The sequence below is a fragment of the Mobula hypostoma genome, chromosome 2 (genome assembly GCF_963921235.1).
Source record: "Mobula hypostoma chromosome 2, sMobHyp1.1, whole genome shotgun sequence".
Taxonomy (NCBI): Eukaryota; Metazoa; Chordata; class Chondrichthyes; order Myliobatiformes; family Myliobatidae; genus Mobula; species Mobula hypostoma.
The window spans coordinates 164191953-164211386 of NC_086098.1; the positions used below are offsets into that span (position 1 = coordinate 164191953).

The 19434-nt window shown below is 40.2% G+C and overlaps 1 protein-coding gene across 6 annotated transcripts in view; it reads right to left on the bottom strand.

Moving 5' to 3' along the window:
• The window catches only part of LOC134342632 (copine-3-like), an 82401-nt gene extending 69267 nt beyond the window's left edge, over nucleotides 1-13134 (bottom strand). The window contains exons 1-3 of one of the 6 annotated variants that reach the window (XM_063040988.1): nucleotides 12977-13133; nucleotides 10046-10139; nucleotides 1817-1902 (exon numbers count right to left, since the gene is read on the bottom strand). The gene's annotated coding sequence lies outside the window, so the exon portion shown is untranslated. Of the gene's footprint in view, nucleotides 1-1816; nucleotides 1903-10045; nucleotides 10140-12976 lie in introns of all 6 variants that reach the window. The other 5 variants (XM_063040985.1, XM_063040992.1, XM_063040987.1 and 2 more) reach the window with 5 other exon arrangements.
• Between the last annotated feature and the right edge of the window lie 6300 nt (nucleotides 13135-19434).

The following is a 19434-nucleotide window of genomic DNA, read 5'->3' on the forward strand; positions in this document are numbered from 1 at the left end:
ATTCTGCGCACAGAAGCCAAGGCATGGATGGATTTAACAAACACCGCATTAATCAGAGTTCCAACATGCATAAATACATGACCCAAAATTTAACTACATAGCAATTTAATGCAGAAACAACAGAAATGAATCAACACACTATGCCAAGTTGCATATTTAACCAAATAAAATCATTCCCAGGCAGTTCAAACCAACAATGTCAGGCAAATTTGAAATCAAATCATCAAACTAGAAGCCTGGTCAGTAGATTGTGGTTTTAAATACAAAAGTATCTTAAGTATCCCAAGTGATTTAGGATCTAAAACTGAAGGATTTGTGAGTGACAAGAAGAGGAGAGGGGAGCAGCCGGGATCTCTGGAAAGAGAGTGAAGGGCAGGAAGAGGCAGAAGAGGGAGGTAAAGTGGGAAGGACAGGTGGTTTCTAAAGGAATTTTAAAGCATAAGGATGAACTCAGATCTGTAGGGCGGGAGAAATTATCGATAAGGAGGAGATGTTAAGTGAATATAACAACTTGTTAAAATTTGGGCAAAATTAATCAGATGCTAGTGCAGGTGATTGAGCACTAGGCAAAGAGTGAATGGGATGGGTCCACAGCTTTCCAAACACAAATTTACAAAGGGACTGAAGTAGAGAATGCTGCTGGAGCAACATTAAAAAAGTAGACTTGGAGCAGGGTGGAAACTAGTATTTCAAGGGGTGGAAGTAGGCAGTTTTGGTGAAGATGAACAAGTGTTGGAAACTTAAGTAGATGAAGCAATGGTCAAAAGTCCAGTTTTTCCTCAAGATAATGGTCAGAGAGGGAAAACAGAACAGTCTTGGCAGTGAGACAAAAATGGGTTTGGTCATTTCAGTATTTAGTCGGAAATAAAACTCTGCTAGTTCCAATATTGGATCAGATGAGGAAAAAACAAACAGTGGAAAGAATGATCAAGTTTTGCTAAGGAAAAGTTTAGCTTCAAAGAAGAGGTCTATGGACCAAATATGGAGAGATGAGACCAGCTCACTGGATAACAACTGGCATGGTTGAGCTGGGCCAAAGGGCCTGTTTCCGTGAAGTGTAACTATGACATGTAATTTTCATTTGATTTTCAGATCAACACACACAAAATGCTAGAGGAACTCAGCAGGACAGGCTGCATCTGTGGAAAAGTGTAAACAGTCGAAGTTTCAGGCTGAGACCCTTCATCAGGAGTCCTCCATTTTATGTGTATTGCTCTGGATTTCCAGCATCTGCATATTTTCTCATGTTGGTTGATTTTCAGATTATTGTTTACATGTAATTTTTTTCATAGATATGCCAATATATAACATTAAATTTAAATACAGTTTACCCTATTCAAACCACAAGTTCTGTTTTAAATCTGGGAGAAATCTCAACTTGAAAGAATAATGTATTTCAAGTAATTTTTCAAACTCAAAGTACAGCAAACTTGAATTCTTGATAAGTAAAGATTTGTGCTCATTATGGTAAAAAGCTAATTCTGCAATTTTTAAAAGATATCAGTGGTCCTGCAAACCAATGTATTCAAATAAGAATGATGCAGAGGAACAGATTAAAACCCAAATTACCACACACTTCAAACTAATGCTAGCCTAAAAGTGATAAAATCTAAGTTTTTTTGTTTCAAACCAACTACAGAAACAAGAGCAAAAATAACAAATCTTTTATTTAAAACAAAAATGATCCTGAAGGCTTTGCTATTTTCAACACCAATTAAAACTAAATTTCAGTGTTTCAACTAAAATTTGATACAACTACCATGGAGCCTTTAGAAGGCTTATACCTCTAAACAACCTTTACAGAAGAGAATCTTACCTGTGACCAAAATAGAAGAGTTTCCCTTAAGCAGCTGAGGACACCAGCCAATCCTGTTGTCAATCAATTTAAATCAACTTTACAGACTGCAGAAAGAATAAATGGGATGACAAATCAATGTCTGCAATAAACAATACAATCAGGCTATTGCTGTGTATACAAATGTCACCACACAAGACCGAATCAGTACAAACTAAACATTTCACAATTCCTCACAGCATCCCACATTACACAACTGCGACCCTTGTACCTCTTCCCTAATTTTTTTTGAAGAATTCTGTAATTTCAATATCTTAATCACAAGCCTCCAGATTCAACTAGTGTGTTAAAATTCAGGAGGAAATCCATTCAGCAAATGTCTAAGGTTCTACCCACATTAAATTTTTGCTCCTGAAGTTCACTTTGCTGGGGTGCAGCTCTATTATTTTGATCAAGTGGCCTTACTAGGGCAAACTGTGCTGACAGCTAGGTATTGCTGAGCTTAATAGAACACAGAAACTTACAGCACATTACAGGCCCTTCGGCCCACAATGCTCTGCCAACCATGTAACCTACTCTAGAGACTGCCTAGAATTTCCCTTGTGCATAGCTCTCTATTTTTCTAAGCTCCATGTACCCAAGAGGCTCTTAAAATACCCTGTTAATACTGTAACAGCTTCAATTATCCTAACTCACTCACTTGTTCAGAGTAAACCTAGAAACCCTCTTCTGTGCAATTCAGCTACATCTGCGATAGAGGACATGTAAAAGATTTTACTTAGAGATACAGCGCAAACCATGTAGCAACCTACCAATTGAACCCTAGCCCAATCACAGGCCAATTAACAACGACCAATTATCTTACTATGCAGTATGTCTTTAGAATGTGGGAGGAAACCACAGGAGGAGCGCTTACAGGAAGGATGTGCAAACGTCTTACAGTCAGCATCAGAATTGAACTTTGATGTCTCAAGCTGTAATAGTGTCATGCTAACCACTACCTGAGAAAGTACTCACTTCACCAGGCACAGCATACTAACGACCTGTTCGATACAGGAAGACAGAATAGATTCTTCAATTTGGCAGAATTCCACAAGTAACTGCTGGGAATTTAATCGTGGCTTAAAAACTGGGAAGACGTTAAATTGTAAAAAACAACTCCCTCATGTTGTTCTAAACCAGGGGTTCCCAACTTGGGGTCCACAGACCCCTCGATTAATTGTAGAGGTCCATGGCATAAAAACGATTGGGAACCCCTGTTCTAAACAAATGGGAATGAAGGAACATGATAGCTGCATTTCATGAAAGGCTTTCTACGCTGTATGACCACAATCTACCAACATTTTGGCGAGTTTGCTACTTGTGATTTATTACAATGCCGTGAAAACAATAAAATCAAGAATCCACAAATTATTCACAATTCATTTCAACTCTTCATGCAATGTGGTCTGAATTCAACCTCCGCATATCAACAGGTATCTTGTAATTTACTCTTTGCGAAAAACATGGCAGTAACTACATCACTGCACATCTGAAGAACCATTTGCTGATTTCTTACATGTCATGGTGTTACTTTAAAGTCTTGCTCAATGACAATCATGTGAAACTTAGTAAGTCTACACTAAATTGTTGAAAATTCCTGCTTGTTTTTGCACAGCCTACGCTTAACATGAACAGTAACCAGCTCTGAAAAATACACAGCTGACCATATAGAATGAGGTGTTGAGTGAGGGTTACAGGAAGAGACCAAGGGCAGATCAACTATGAAACTGAATAACAAGGCCAGTGGACTACCCACAGTCCCATTTAGCGTTCTTGTGAAAATGAGCTGGAATGACAGCATTAACCTTGATAAGATACAGGAGCAGAATTGGGCCATTGGGCTCACTGAGTCTGCTCTACCAATACATCATGGCTGATTTATCATCCCTCTCAACCCATTCTTCTGCCTTCTCATTAAGGATTATTCATAACTGTAAAGCTATCCTTTGGACACAGTTAGGAACTGGAAAAAATGTTTTAGTTTAAGTGATAATTGTGTCTATAGTTGGTACATTTATGTTATTGGGCTATGGAGATTAACAATAGAGAATAGCAGTGTGGGTTCTAGTAATAACCCACAATACACAAGTAAACTGCTAGAGAACATTTAGCTGTAAATTTGGACTTAGTAGGGAAAGGTATTCACTGAAGAATTTTAATTTAGATATTAACTTATTTTTAAAAACTGCATGCATAGTTATCTAGAGCAGGTTTAAAAAGAACCCAAAAGCAAAGGTTATATGGTAGCAGGGAAATCATAATACAGCTCCTGAGTTAAGATAATGCTAATCAGATGAAGATTCAAAATTTCATCTTAATTTTCCATTCAGTGTCAATGCACAAGGCACAGTGAAAGTGAACTTAGTTACAGGATGACTAGGGATTAGTGTCCATGATTACTAACAAATCATTTCTTATTTTGCAAGTGATTAATGCAAACCACTTTCCCAGACCCATTCTCATTCCCCATGATCAGCAATAGAAACATAAACCATGATCAGATTTTAATAATGTTACCATTATAACTCATACCTGCAGTAAAAGTTATAGCTGCAGGGCTACAATGTGCATTACTTGAGGCTTCATTTCAGAATCAAACAGTCTACTTTACAATATAGGTTTGAAAAGTAACTCTTGGAATGCTCCTCTTTATCCCATTCTCTCACATAAGAAATAAAAGCAATAGGCCATGGATACTCTAATCAGCATATTTTCCTTCAGTACCCCATATTCCTTGATCTATTTAATATTTACATGTATTGCATAACAGAAGATTTGTCAGGTCACTCGTCTGAGTGCTACTGGTACCATGTAACCCAGCACTACCTGTTGCACGGTCGGGTGGTCGGCAACTAAACTGGCTCCCCCACCAGGCTTGCCTGGTGAGGAGGGTGGCTAGACACCCTGCAGGATGAAAAACAAGACCTGTCAAAGGGCGGATGAACCCCCTCGTAGGGTCAACGGCCATCTAGCAAACACGTGCTGCGAAGCGCAAAAAGGGCGTCCCTTATATCAAAGCTTGGTCTGGCCATTCACTGCAACAGAACTTCCCCCACCGTGCCGCTGCATCTGGGAGGGGATGTCGAGAGGGTGGGTCTGGACCTGTGCAACCCCCTACTCACCTAAATCCATTCACGCACAAGCTGTTCCTTACTGAGGAGTGGGGTACCCTAAACCCCACTAACTGACTGAAAGGAACCATCATCATCCTATGGGATAGATAGCCAGAGAGAGAACAGAAGACTTGTAAAGGCTTTAATCAGTTTTGTCAAAATTCCCCATTATAAATTCCGATGCCTTTACACACAATGGAACTGGTCTTTTCTGCATTTACAACTTGGGTATTACAAGTAAATTCCCAGTCGAAGACTACACTTTGGTATTTACATCTCCCAAATCCTCACCCTGTGCTACAGAGGAATAACTTGCCTCTATGAATCTTTCACCTTTCTACCCTGGGTTAATTAACTCATTTCAGCTGAAAACCAATAATTGCGGCAAAATTGTGAAAATTTCTTATCAATGAGTAGCGTATTATCCAAGACAATTGCATTTTCTGAGGCAACACAGGTATTATACAGCTGTAACTCCTAACTCTTCCCACCCCGCCCCCTACTAGTTTGTGAAAAGTACAACAGACTTCACCTTCCTACTTTAAGGCAGCCCTAATAAAACAGCTCCTTTTCCTGAACACCAAGCCCTGTCAAATTTGTATTGACGCTCCCTGCTCCTAATGATTTACAAACTTACCTGCTTAGAAAAGAAAGAAACTGGCTGTACATGGACTTTATCATTAAGTACTGTTAGTTAAAAAGCGATGAAAATCTGAGTCAATGCAGAGTATTTTAGAATATTTTTAATGGCTTTCAAGGAAAAGGGACTGAAGGTGACTGCCCTAGTGGGGATAAAGACAAAAACTGGCCTCCTCCATGATTATTCTTTCACTTTACATACAAAGTTTCAATTTGACAGATTTAGTTGTAACAAGATATTTAATGTTATCAGACATGACGGCAAAATGTCTTCTCAAACTAATCTTTAGGAGTTCAGTAAAACAATATAATCAGTTCACAAAGTATTCACATGTCTACCTTTGCACAATTATGGATTGTGCCTTTGCAGATAAAGATTTTCCAAGTTGTTGCGTGGGGGTACTTGGTGGGAGAACTTAAAGTACTGCATGGTAACATATTCTACACTAGATAAAAGTCACAGCAAGACGCATTTTTCTTGTGTACTGGTATTTCAGTGTTAAAATAATCAGACTGCCACCAGATTTATTTTGAAGTAATGAAGGTACTATCAGATCTGTATGGTTAAATCATGCAAAATGTCCTTTCTCATGCAAATTGAGCAATTACATGCTGCATCCAATCACTGGCAGCTCTTCACTTCAAAAGAATGTAGCGACCTACTTACAACGATCACACCAGAGCACAACTACTGCCTTTTGCTAGTGCACATCTGAGCCATACACCCAATTTGAACTTGCTTCTTAAAGATGCACTGGTATCATTGTGCAGGTTGTATAAATCACTTTGATCATTTGAGCATCACGGCATTGTTACAAGCAAACATGAGCCAAGAATAGTATCAAAATGCTTGTAGTGAACACTGCAATAAATACCTTGCACAAATGCAGTAACTTCAACAACCTTGGTAATTGAGAGCACATCACAGCCACAGAAATCTCTTGAAACACAACCACCACTGTCATGCATCATAAAAGATCCAACAAAGCAGTAACACTCATCTGCTGTTCTTGCGACATTGGTTGAAATGTAGGCATAGTTTATGCAGAACTTTACAGTAGGTTTTAGAGGATGCAGTGCTGCAGATTGTGTTATATAGTATTGTTTGCCGGTCAACTGTAAGTGTTCTACAATGTGAACTATCATAGTAACTAATTAAATCAGTTTACAAAATCGATTAACCCCAACTTCCATACCGTCTATGTGGAGTGTTAACATTTCTCTCTTCTACTGTGTGGATTCCCTCCACCTTCTTTCCAAAGGCATGAGAGTCATTAGCTGCTATAAATTTTCTACAGTCAGAATTGGGATGGAGGTTGTACAGAAGAGTTGATGGATACATGAGGAAGATCACAGGACAAATAAATGAGGAAAATTATTGGTGGGGGGTGGGAAAGGGAAAATAAGTGAAAGGAAAGGATTGCCAAGTCCTAAGAAAATGACAAATGAGAACGAGGGCAGCATAATTAGCTTACGAAGACAGTATTCCCTCAGTGGTGCAATGGTGGCTACCTAGACTGGAATCTATGATCTACTGACACGGATGACGTCACTGCTAGTCACATGGCTGATAATCTAGATAACTGGATTTAGGCAAGGACATAGATACTAACACATAATGGTTGGTCGAATGGCCCTTTTCTGCGCTGTCAGCCTATGTAGTCTATTAATGCTACTTTGCTCAGGACAAGTCATAGCCCAACAGGTAACATTAAGTGCTCAAATGGCAGTAATGCCATTGCCAGACTGTGTGTAATAGAATGAAAGCACAAAATCTTCCTTCCCACTCTTCATTGCCTCAGATCAAACCAAATTAACAGGAGAGAGATGATTAACCAGGTGAACTGAAACACCGAGAGTGACAACACTAAATAAAGGCTCTGATAACCTAGCTAAGCTTCAATGTGAATTCAATCAGCTTCAACTACAAGGTGGTTTGAAATGATTTAAAAAAAATTTGCATACTTGAACATTCTACAAATTATGCAATTGTTTCAAAATAACTTTGCTGTAAATCCCAAAAGCAAATCAAGTCAAAATGAACATAAAATGCACACTGCCAAAGATCCAGTGATTTGTCACCAAGTAAAAAAGCATCATTACCACATTTCTAGCCAAATGACCAAGTACAGTGTTTTACTCTTGCACACCCAAAACAAGATTGAAACATTCCAGGAGAAACACATTTGTCAGATACAATTAATGCTACAATGAAAAATTCCAAACAATGTACAAGTTCCGTTTCTATATAGTCACCAATAACAAATTGATTACTTAACATAGCAAGTCTGAACACAAATACGATCCCAAAACAAGAACTCAGTCATTGTGGACATTTTGAAAGTAACCAAATTGTAACTACAACAATCATGCAAGTACTTTTAAATCCAACTATAGAATCTTTACAAGCATTAAATGAATATTAAAAGTAATCGTACAGAACCCCTGGCCATTAAAATACTACTAACACAATTACTGCTTGGTTCATTCAGTACAGTCTTTCTATGCTAAGTTGCTTTAGTTCTTAAAACAGATCTAAAACTCAATTAGAAAAAAATTCATTGCAATTTAATTTTCTCAAAACAGTACAAATTTGCAAACCATATCATTCTCAAATTAGAATCTTGCAATTTTACCACAGCCACAGCAAGTAAAATGGAAGATCAATGCCAGAACAATCAGCTGCACAGTAAACTTGTGTTTCCTTTACACGTCACCCTTAAACAAACCCTTGAGTGAACAAGCTCAAAGTCAATGCTTATACAAAACGCTATCGGCTCTAAATTACAAGGCCTTGCCAAATACTCATTTTTAATAACCTCCATCATTCAACTGATCAAAAAGTTGAACTGTAATTCAACAATTTTAACCACATAATTTCAACTTAAAACTCAGCTCCAAATATTAAAACTCCAATTCCAAAAATTTCTTTTTGACATAACAGCGAAGATGATACAGATCTCTGAAAGCTGCAAATACAAGTGCATGTCACATTTTGGAAAAACTGATCACAAATTTATTCACATATTTTGACCACAGCAGAAAATAAACTAGCGATTCCACAATCAATTTAGAAATCTAGTTAACCATCAATATAATCCAAAAAGCTTAGCCCTTCTGAGAACTAAGCACTCTCTCAAATTGAGTGTACTACACATGTAAACACGAATCATTACCCATTTCAAAGCTGGATACGCTTTGAAGCAAATAGTAAAAGTAAGTACACACTGGATTTGACTTTCTCTGTCACTAACTTTTTAAACAGGTGAAATGAACTAATTCTGTTTTTTTAATAAAAGAGGAAAACCCAAACTCATTGAAAATTCCATCCATAATCCAATTCAATAAATATTTCAAACTTTATTCAACAATTAAATTTGCACTATATTTTGAAATAAAGGCAAACAAATGTCTAATAATCAACTTAAGCTGTATATTTCTCATACACATCGAACATGTTACTAGACTTAAATCCACACCGATTTTGAACTTTACACTTACAAATTTAACTTCAGTCATTTCTTTCAATTAAGCATTCACCTGTCAACAGTGATTAGCTATGTAATTTAGCCTAAGACAACCAAATCTCATGACAATGAAGTGCCTTTAATCAGCTCTTAGCAAGCACAAGAGTTACCACACAATAATAAAATTTTGGATTAACACTCAAAAATGCTGGAGGAACTCAGCAGGTCAGGCAGCATCTACAGAAATGAACAAATAGTCAATGTTTCAGGCCGAGACACTTCATCGATAAAGTCCTTACGAAGGGTTTCAGTCCAAAACATTGACTGTTAATTCATTTCCATTTATGCTGCCTGACCAATTTGAGTTCCTCCAGCACTTTATGTGTGGCACTCTGGATCTCTAGCATCGGCAGAATCTCTTGTGTTTAGCATTATGAATCACCCCTTTATGGGGAGAGGTGGAAGTGGGGTGGTAGAATGAAGATAGTGCTTTTAAATTGTTAAAAACATTTGGATTTACCAGCACAAGATCAAACATATTCTATATATTAAAATCACATTTACTATTATATTGCGGGAGCAAAAAGTAAGTGAAATAATTGACAAATATCTATTGCATGAGTAACAGGCATTCAGCTGTTAAAGTAAATGGCAGCGATTTCTCCATCAAGCTTCTAACGTGTAATATAGTTGAGGTTTCTAACCTAGCAGCAAATGATAAAATTCTTAGCACCTTGGTTGTTTTTGGAAATGAGGGTTTAAGTGCTTGCAGTGAGATCAATTAGTTTGATTAAAAAATACGCTTTTTTAAATGGAATTTTATAAATGTCACCACTATCCGTGTATGAAACTAGGGCTCCTGTTCATGAAGCATTACATATTTTAAAGTATTTTTATTACATAGCCTACATCAACTGAAATTATCAGTGTACCCCTGTATCAGTTGGCTCATTACATAACCATATCAGTCTAAATAATACAGCACATACCTCCTCTAGCTTTCAAAGCCACTTGCCAGCAATTAGAAAGCAGAAATGGACCAAAATAATTCACGTGGTCAGGATTACACGCCTAAAAGAAAAGCTGGATGGGAAAAATAAGTTTACAACAGAATTCCAAACAATTCACACAAAGTATTCTCCCCTAAATTATTATTTATCACTTTAGCAATTAAAAACACTTGCAAATACAAGGTAAAAATTTAAATGAAATATTCTGCCAAAATACTTCAGGGTTAAATGTGGGCACAACAATTTTGTGTACAAATTGACTCATGAAATAGATTGATACTAAAATAAACATACAAATGTTTTGGTAAAACATGCAGACACAAGGATTTGTCCATTATTTCAACAATTCACCAAAAGCCTCTGAAGAAATATCAACAGGAGAGTGAAAATCAGGCCAGGGACTCCCAAGCTGCACCCAAGCCAAGAGGACAGGACTGTAGAACCTCTCTACAAGAAACTAACAAAACTGTAGATCCATAACTAAACAAGCCGCCACACTTTCATGTAAAATAGGTCACTTGGACAATGAACAGCACCTTTCCAGTTCTTCAAGCAATGCACCTTTGAAAAGAACGGATGTTGCTAATAACATCTGCTTTCAAACTAAAAAATTGCACCAAATTTTAAAAAAACAACCTTAACCATACCACTTATAATTCCATAAACAGACACATTTTAAACATACTTCATCTGAAATCAACTTTCCTTTGACCTGCATTTTAATGAATATTCTTCAGAGTAAAGATTCCCCAGTGGAACGTGAACCATAATAACCATGTAAAACATATGCAGTTGAAATACAAATAAAGAACTGAAATTGAGATGTTCTTTGAAACAATGTACAAGTCTTCTGTATTATCAGCAGCAATCCTGAATTGCCTACACTCTAATTTGATAATTTCTGAAAAAAAACATTTTGTTCTTTGACTTTGATGCCTTTCAAGTTAGCCAAGAGGAACCAACAGTTCTTTGACTTTATTTGAGAAAAGGATGAGCACAGAAATAGCCAATACCTCGGTTTTAGCCTTCTAAGTTCCTTATGGCCACATGAACCAATTTGAAAACACAGTGCAGAAGGGTAATTCCGGCTATGAATTCAAATTCACTGAATTAACAGATTATTTTTCTTAAAGTTAGTAGAAAAAGAAATCTTTCCATTAACCTGGTCAAGTAAGTTGAGTCTTAGACAACTTTCTGATCGACATTTAATTTTTTTTTAAACATTATCCAGAGAGCCAAATTATCCAAATAAACCTGAAAGTCCATGTGCTCATTTTTAGCTACAAATCAAGTTGGAATCAGAGTCAATAGCTTACCAAAATGCAGCAGTTTTTTCCAAATACTATGAACTTCTATGCTTTAAATGATAAAGTTTGTGCTGGGGTTGCAAATAGACAAACTACACAGATTTATTCCAAAAGCACCAATAACAAGAGTTTGCATTAAAAAAAAATTACTTACCCATAGCCATCTCAATTTAAAACCAGAACACAATTGATTCTAAACTAAGGAATTTCAAATGTGCACCTGAAACTACAGTAATCTTTCACAAACCCAAATGCCAAGATGCATTCCTGTGTGTAAAGCCCATATTGAAAATTGTAGCAGCCAACTACATTTAGTCTGTGATCACCACTAATGATTTCTACACGCATTAATACTGCTAACTCTGCACTACTCCCAACAGTGAGGTACCTCAGCAGCAGCACCAAGTAGTACAAAACCATCTACATATTGCACTTTAGGTTCCTAACGAGGCACAGCACATTAATCACAAAAAAATCTTACGAACGTAAGAAATATTCCAACAACAGAAAAAAAACCCCGAAAAATCTAACAACTCAATCACTAAGAATGCAGATGGGTTTCAAGTTTGAGACAGAAAAAATAAGATCAATATACAAAACACCACCTAACATAGAGACTAATCAGCAGTCCATCAAAACAACAAGGTTGTAAGCTGAAATACAAAACTTAAGCAATGCTAACGTCCATTTTGTCATAAGAATCTACACGAAGAAAAAGCAACATTAAGTGCAATTTGTAATAAACTGATAAAACTTGAGATAAAATCACAAACAGGCCAAACAACTGAGATACATCAACTTTCTATTCAATATTTTCTACTCCTAGTTCATTGCTCATGAGATTTTAAAAAATAAAGCAATAATCTAAATGCCCAATTTGCCCCACACATAAAAAAATAAACTATTCTGATGGCTCTATGATCCAACACACGAAAGTCACTGAAGGGATTCATACCATCGATCACGATATAACAGTTCTTTCGGCTTTTCAAAAGGGTGCAGCGTCCATAAAAATGAAACCACTTAAATACCTGCAGATTATGGTACACATTCTGAATCTTGAACAGTTAAAAAGTGGCCAGGGTATTTATTTCCCTTCAGGAGAAAGGAATTTTTAAAAAGGCGGAAGGTGTTTGGATAGTGCAGCCATCCTCCTTTAGTGTGGGAGGCAAACTCCCTTGGAGTGGGGCGTGGATAGTAGAGTTGGGAGGCACCCAGGTGTGGTGGGAGGACCCCAAGAGGGGAAGAGCCCACCGCCCCTCTTGCTGCAACTGCGGGCTCTTTGTCCATTGCCCCAGAGCGCCTGCGCACAAAGCACACCTCTCGAGGGGGAGGGGGAGAGCGCGGACCTCCGGGACCGATGGCTAAACATCACATATTAACCGGTGAGGGCTGCAGCATCATCCAACCATGGGTGTGGTTGAGAAAGAGGGCCGGCCTCCACAGGAGACTCCACCGCCGGAAGAGAGAGACTTGCCGAGTACGGGTGAAGCCCGCGGCCTAACTCCGAACGAAAGCCGCACTGGTTGAGTTTTTTTAATTTGCCGTCAGAGAAAACTACATACACCCCCCCCCGCACCGGCCGCGTTACCGAAGCCCTTACCGGTAACACGGGGAATTAATACAAACAATACGGGAGGTAGAGGGGGTGGGCCTGAGGGTGAAGCGAGCGGACGGCCTGCTGCTCTCCCGCTCCCGCCCGATCCTCACTCCACAAACATGGCGCGCACCGACCGCCTTGCCGCCACGTCACCGCGCCATGACGTCACCGGCCCCACCCAGCCCACTTACGTCACCCACAGGTCTGCCGTCACGGCTCCCGGTCCATCACGCAGCACGGAATAGGCCAACAGGTTTTAATTCAGAAGTGCACCAAGACCGTACACAACTGAGTCTCTGCCTCAGATGCTGGAATATCCCGCAAACTAGGCACCCAGCTTCCCACATTTCACCAACTATCTGTGGCAGACATCCCACCTTGCAAAAACTCATTTCAGGGAGGTAGCACCCTCGAAACCCCATATCGCCCTCCCAAGGATGACTTGGTCGACCTCCAAGGGTGTATGTAATACTTTGTTTAGTGATTTTGTCTAATCTGTAAACCAAGTTGGGTATATGCAGAAAATGTGACATTAAAAGATGTACTTATATTATCATGCAACATTCCGTCTGGGTAGCCTCCAACCTGATGGCATGAACATCGACTTCTCTAACTTCTGCTAAGGCCCCACCTTCCCCTCGTACCCCATCTGTTACTCATTTTTATGCACACATTCTTTCTCTCACTCTCCTTTTTCTTCCTCTATCCCTCTGAATATACCTCTTGCCCATCCTCTGGGTCACCCCCCCTTGTCTTTCTTCCCAGACCTCCTGTCCCGTGATCCTCTCGTATCCCCTTTTGCCTATCACCTGTCCAGCTCTCGGCTCCATCCCTCCCCCTCCTGTCTTCTCCTATCATTTTGCATCTCCCCCTCCCCCTCCAGCTTTCAAATCCCTTACTCACTCTTCCTTCAGTTAGTCCTGACGAAGGGTCTCAGCCTGAAACGTCGACTGCACCTCTTCCTATAGATGCTGCTTGGCCTGCTGTGTTCACCAGCAACTTTGATGTATGTTGCTTGAATTTCCAGCATCTGCAGAATTCCTGTTGTTTGCTTATATTATCATGGTTGTTCTATTACAACTTTAAGCAAGTCCACAGGGAGTTTGGCCTCATCACGTAGGACATCGATAGCGTAGCTCCTTAGCAGCTAGCCAGCTAGTTTAAATAACGTTAGCTATGCTGATGAACGAATGACACCTGTTAATCTCACCTCAACATGCCTTTTACAGCCTTAACCCACCATGGGCAATAGAAAAGTCACTGTTGCAAACAGTGCAGCAAGCAACACTGTCATTATTTTTGAGGTCGACTGTAAAGCCCGCCCACAGAGAAAACTGATAGGTCTACTTAGCAGGAGTCCCCAACCTTTTTTGCACCACGGACCAGTTTAATATTGACAATATTCCAACCAGTATTATTACTTTTTCTTTTTACTTTTAAACTTACGTTATTTTTTGTATTTTGTTTTCACGGTAACATGTCGAAGCTGCACCCTCACTAACATGCTGGTAGAGAGAGTTTTATTTGGGTTTTTAGTGCTGGAAATAGTTACATTCGGACACGTCTCATTAGCGGGACAGAAGCATGGTCACATTGTGTATTCCAGGGACCAGCTGATTGAGCTATTGACGGCCAGTTTAGCGAGCAGAACGGCGGACACCCCTGCTGAAATCTGGAGGAAAACACACACAGGATGCAGAGGGAGATCACAAAGTCAAGGAAAGAGGACCGGGTCGAGACAACAGAGACTTATGGAGAAGAGGAGTTCGGTGGGTAATAAAATGGATGAGTTCACGGCGCTAGCCAGGCGTCAGAGAAGATTTCGAGAGTGCAGTGTTATGTGTTTCATTGGAACGGGGCTGCACGAGGACATACCCAATCAAAACTTCATGGACAGCTTCCAGACCGTTCGGGCTGACCGGAAGTGCACTGAGAGCGGTAAGCGTAAAGGAGTTGGATGCTTACTGTTCTGGTTACAACAGATGGTGCAATCCGGGTCATATTACGATCGAGGAACATGTTTGTAGGCCAGATATTGAACTTTTTGCTGTTGGACTTTGGCCATATTCCACCGAGATACAACACTGGGTGGCACGGGAGGTCGTTCCTGCCTGTGGCCATCGAACTTGCAGCTCCTCCCGTGGAAGTTCAGACACCTTGAGCCAATAGGCTGGTCTTGGACTTATTTTCCATCTGGCATAGTTTGCATTTTGTTGTTTGATTGTTTGTGGTTTTTGTATTGCTATATTTATGCTCTACTTCTGGTTGGTGCGGCTGTAACAAAACCCAATTTCCTTCAGGATCAATAACGTATATCTATCTATCTATTTATCTAATATTCTTGCGGACCAGCCGACTTGTGGGGGGGGGGGGGTTATTAATCACAACCGGAATATAGGTGATAAGTCAACTATAAGTCACTTATCAGTGGCTAATACACTCAATTTCATTTCTAAAGGTGTTTATCTAATGAATTCAGTATAAAACACACAGCGCATATTTTCCTCGCATGAATATAGTGATAAATCAATTCTAAGTCAATAGTATCATAACAGTTTAAGTAACGTTTGGATATTAAACAGACAGCGCATATTTTCCTCGTATGAACATATAAAGTCATTGCAACACACCACTATCGGTGAATCAGTGGGAGACCTGGGCTTGTTTCCCTGCAACAAGACGGTGCCATCGAGGGATGACGGAAGACAGCGATACTCAAAGGGGTTCCTCATGTCCAGTCTATTCCGCAATTCAATTTTCGTTGCATTCATTACAGAAAACCCCACTTCGCAGAGAAATGTTGGAAATGGAAGCAACGTTTTCAGTGCTTTCGTGACTATCTCAGGATATTTAGCCTTGACTTTGATCCAGAATGCCGGCAGAGATGTTGTATCAAACATACTTTTCAGCCCCCGACATTTGCAAGCTCGAGGAGTTGATCTTCTTCCCGCGCTGACATGGATGACGTGTGGGTAATGACCTCGCGTGCGTTCAAGTTCAACAGTGCGTGACAGGGAATAAGGAAGGGTGCAGCTGACTCATCGTTTCATATTGCCAAATCATACTGCTTCCTTGCGGCCGGGTGGTTGGGGACCACTCTTAGCATGAAGAGAGACCAATCAGGATGCTCACTCTCCCTCTCAAAAAAAATCGATTTCCGGGATATTGTAGATAATATCCGGGTGTCAGGGAGCCACTATCAATATGCGGGAGACTCCTGGAACTTCCGGGAGAGGTGGGATGTCTGCTGTGGCACACCACACCATGATCGTGTGCTCAACCGAGTCTGAGACATTACAAAAATCACATGCTGAGAGGCTAGTACCCATATGCCAACAGCTCAGCCTCACCAACCACTTCCCACCTACTCCTTCCCAAAAGGTGTCTCCCCTGGGCTGATGGAAATATATTGTAATACCACTCCTATCCCACAATTTCTGCCATTCCCCAATCCTAACCAACTTAATACAAGATTTGGCTTCATATTTTCCCATATCATCTATAATATCTACCCCAAACTTAGTAAGTACATGTTTTGCTATAACATCTGCCCTTTCATTACCCAATACACACACATGTGCAGGTAGCCAACAAAACTCTACTGCTATTCAGCACTCTCCAGAACATATAGATTATAATACACTTTCATCAACAGATCAGGTCTCTTTGAACACTTCGATTCCAAACTCTACAGTACCAAGGCAGAGTGTGAGCAGACCACACAACTCTGTTTGGCTTAACTCGTTCAACCTATTGCAGGCTAATGATAATGGCCATAAATTCTGCTATAGACGGACAACCCATCTGTGAGCCTTTTCCCACTTCAGCATTAAACCAGAGGATATATATCGCAGAGCCCACCCTGTTACTAACTGGGTCTTTAGAACCATCTGTAAAGATAAGTAAAAAAAGAAAAATAATGTTGCCATAAATGACCAGCCACCCTCTCACCCCCTGCAAGATCCTGTCTGTCTCCCAGTAACATCAAATCTATTCCCACATCTGAAAATTTCCACGGTGGAACTCCTGGCCAGGCTACATTTGGGCTAATTTGCAAATCCCCAAGACCACACTCCCTGCACGTAATCACTATTTATCCGCACAAAACATTTACCAACTCTGCTAGTATATTCCAAACAATCCATTAAAACACAATGTGTCAAATGGGACTACCCCCACCCTACTAAGCAAGTCCAGAATGTAAGGCACAGTTTTATCTCCCTGCAGGTCAAGGGGCATCTCGCCTAGTTCAACCCCCAGTGCATCTCTTGATGTGGTTCGGAACGCTCCGCTACAGATTCTGACTGCACTGGCTGCAGGACGTCCAACCTCTATAAAACTGAGCAAACTGCCTCCCCATAAATCATACAGCCGTAATCCAGACAACAGTGTATTAAAGCTCGATAAATTATCAATAGAGCAGCCCTAGAAACTCCCCAGTCATACCTAGCCACACAGTTAATGACCTGTCACAAATGTCAACTGTACTCCTTTCCGTAGTTGCTGCCCAGTCTGCATCTTGTGTGTGTTGCTCCAAGTCCAGCAACTGCAGATTCTCTAGTTAATGACCTGCTTACATTTATCCTCCAAAAACTTTTAATGTGTTGTCCAAGGCAGACTCGCACCCAGCCAAAGCCCCAAATGTTGAAACACAGGAACAGTCAAACAGATTAAGGTGAATATAATCCACCCTATGTTTCCAAGTAAAAACCATATGTTTTGATTGAGAAGCAGAAAATTTAAAACCCTCGTCCAAAGACCATTCTTATTTTGCTGATGCCGTTTACATAGAGTTTACACATAGGAAGTATTACCCCTTTTTCACAGATCCCCATCATCATATAGAGCCAGACCGAAGCCAGACCCAGCACCATGAAAAATATCATTAATCCTCATATTAAACAATATTGAACAAATAACACTACCCATTATCCACCACACACTCTGATGGATATCATCTCCCAGTAGTCCAGGGCATCATATGTAGATCTCCCTTTATGAAACCCACATTGGTTGCAACTAAATAATTCTGTCTTCTACAAAACAAATATCAGCCCAATTACTATCATTTTCTCCATTATTTTACATTGTGAAGAGGTGAGAGCAATAGGGCTGCAGCTACTTGTCAATGTCGGATCGCACCCAGGTTTAACAATAGGCAGCACCACAGCCCTTTTCCAGTCTCCTGGGAGCATTCCTTGCTTTTAGACCTCATGATAAAACTCAAGCAACCTCTTTAGGGCTGTCTCAGGCAGATGCTGGAGCATATGATAACTTACCATATTCTGTCCTGGGTCATAGAGAAGTTTAGGGCCCTGACGATTTCTGCACTTGCTCCTCATAGGGTCCAGGGGAACACCTTGTCAAACCCTGGGGATTTATCCACCCTGATTTGCCTCAGGATAGCAGAGTTCATGAAGTTGATGCCACTTTGTCTCACCTGTCTAGTATCTGTGTCCATCTCCTGAATAAATACAGATGTAAAGAATGCATTTGGATCTCCCCCAATTGTTTTGGCTCCACACATGGATTGCCATTCTTGTCTTCCAGAGGACCAATTTTATCCCTTGCAATCCTTTTGCTCTTAACATACAGTGCCTGTAGAATCCCTTAGGATTCTCCTTCACCTCGTTTGCTGGAGCAACTTCATGCCTTCTTTTATCCCTCCTGATTTCTTTGTTGAGTGTTCTCTTGCATTGCTTACACTCCATGGGCACCTCTTTTGTTCCCACCTGCCCACTCCTTCTTTCCCTTAACCAGGGCCTCAATATCTCTTCAAAACCAAGGTTCCCTACACTTGTTATCTTTGCCCTTTACTCTGACAGGCACATACAAGCTTTGTACTCTCAAAATTCCATTTTTCAAGGCCACCCACTTTCCAAGTACACCTTTGCCAGAAAACAGCCTGTCCCAATCCACACTTGCCAGATCTTTCTGATACTGTCAAAATTGTCTGTATTCCGATTTGGAATGTCAACCCACAGACCAGACCTATCTTTTTGCATATTTACTTTGAAACTAATGGCATTGTCGTCACTGGATGTGAAGTGTTTCCCTACACAAATGTTTGTCACCTGCCCTATCCCCTTTATAACAGATCCAGTATCACACACTCTCTCATTGGGACCTCTACATACTGATGAGGGAAACTTTCCCAAACACACTTGACAAACCCTGTCCCATCTAGACCTTTTACAGTATGGGATTCCCAGTCAATATTGGAAAGTTAAAATCACCTACTATAACAACCTCATGTTTCTTGCAACAGTCTACGCTTTCTTTACATACTTGTTCCTCTAAATCCCTCGGACTGTTGGGTGTCTATAATATAGCCTCATTAATGTGGTCATACCTTTCTTATTTCTCAGTTCCACCCATAACACCTCACTAGTTGAGTTTCCCATTCTGTCCCAATGAAGAACTGCCACGACATTTTCCCCAACTGGTAACACGACCCCTCC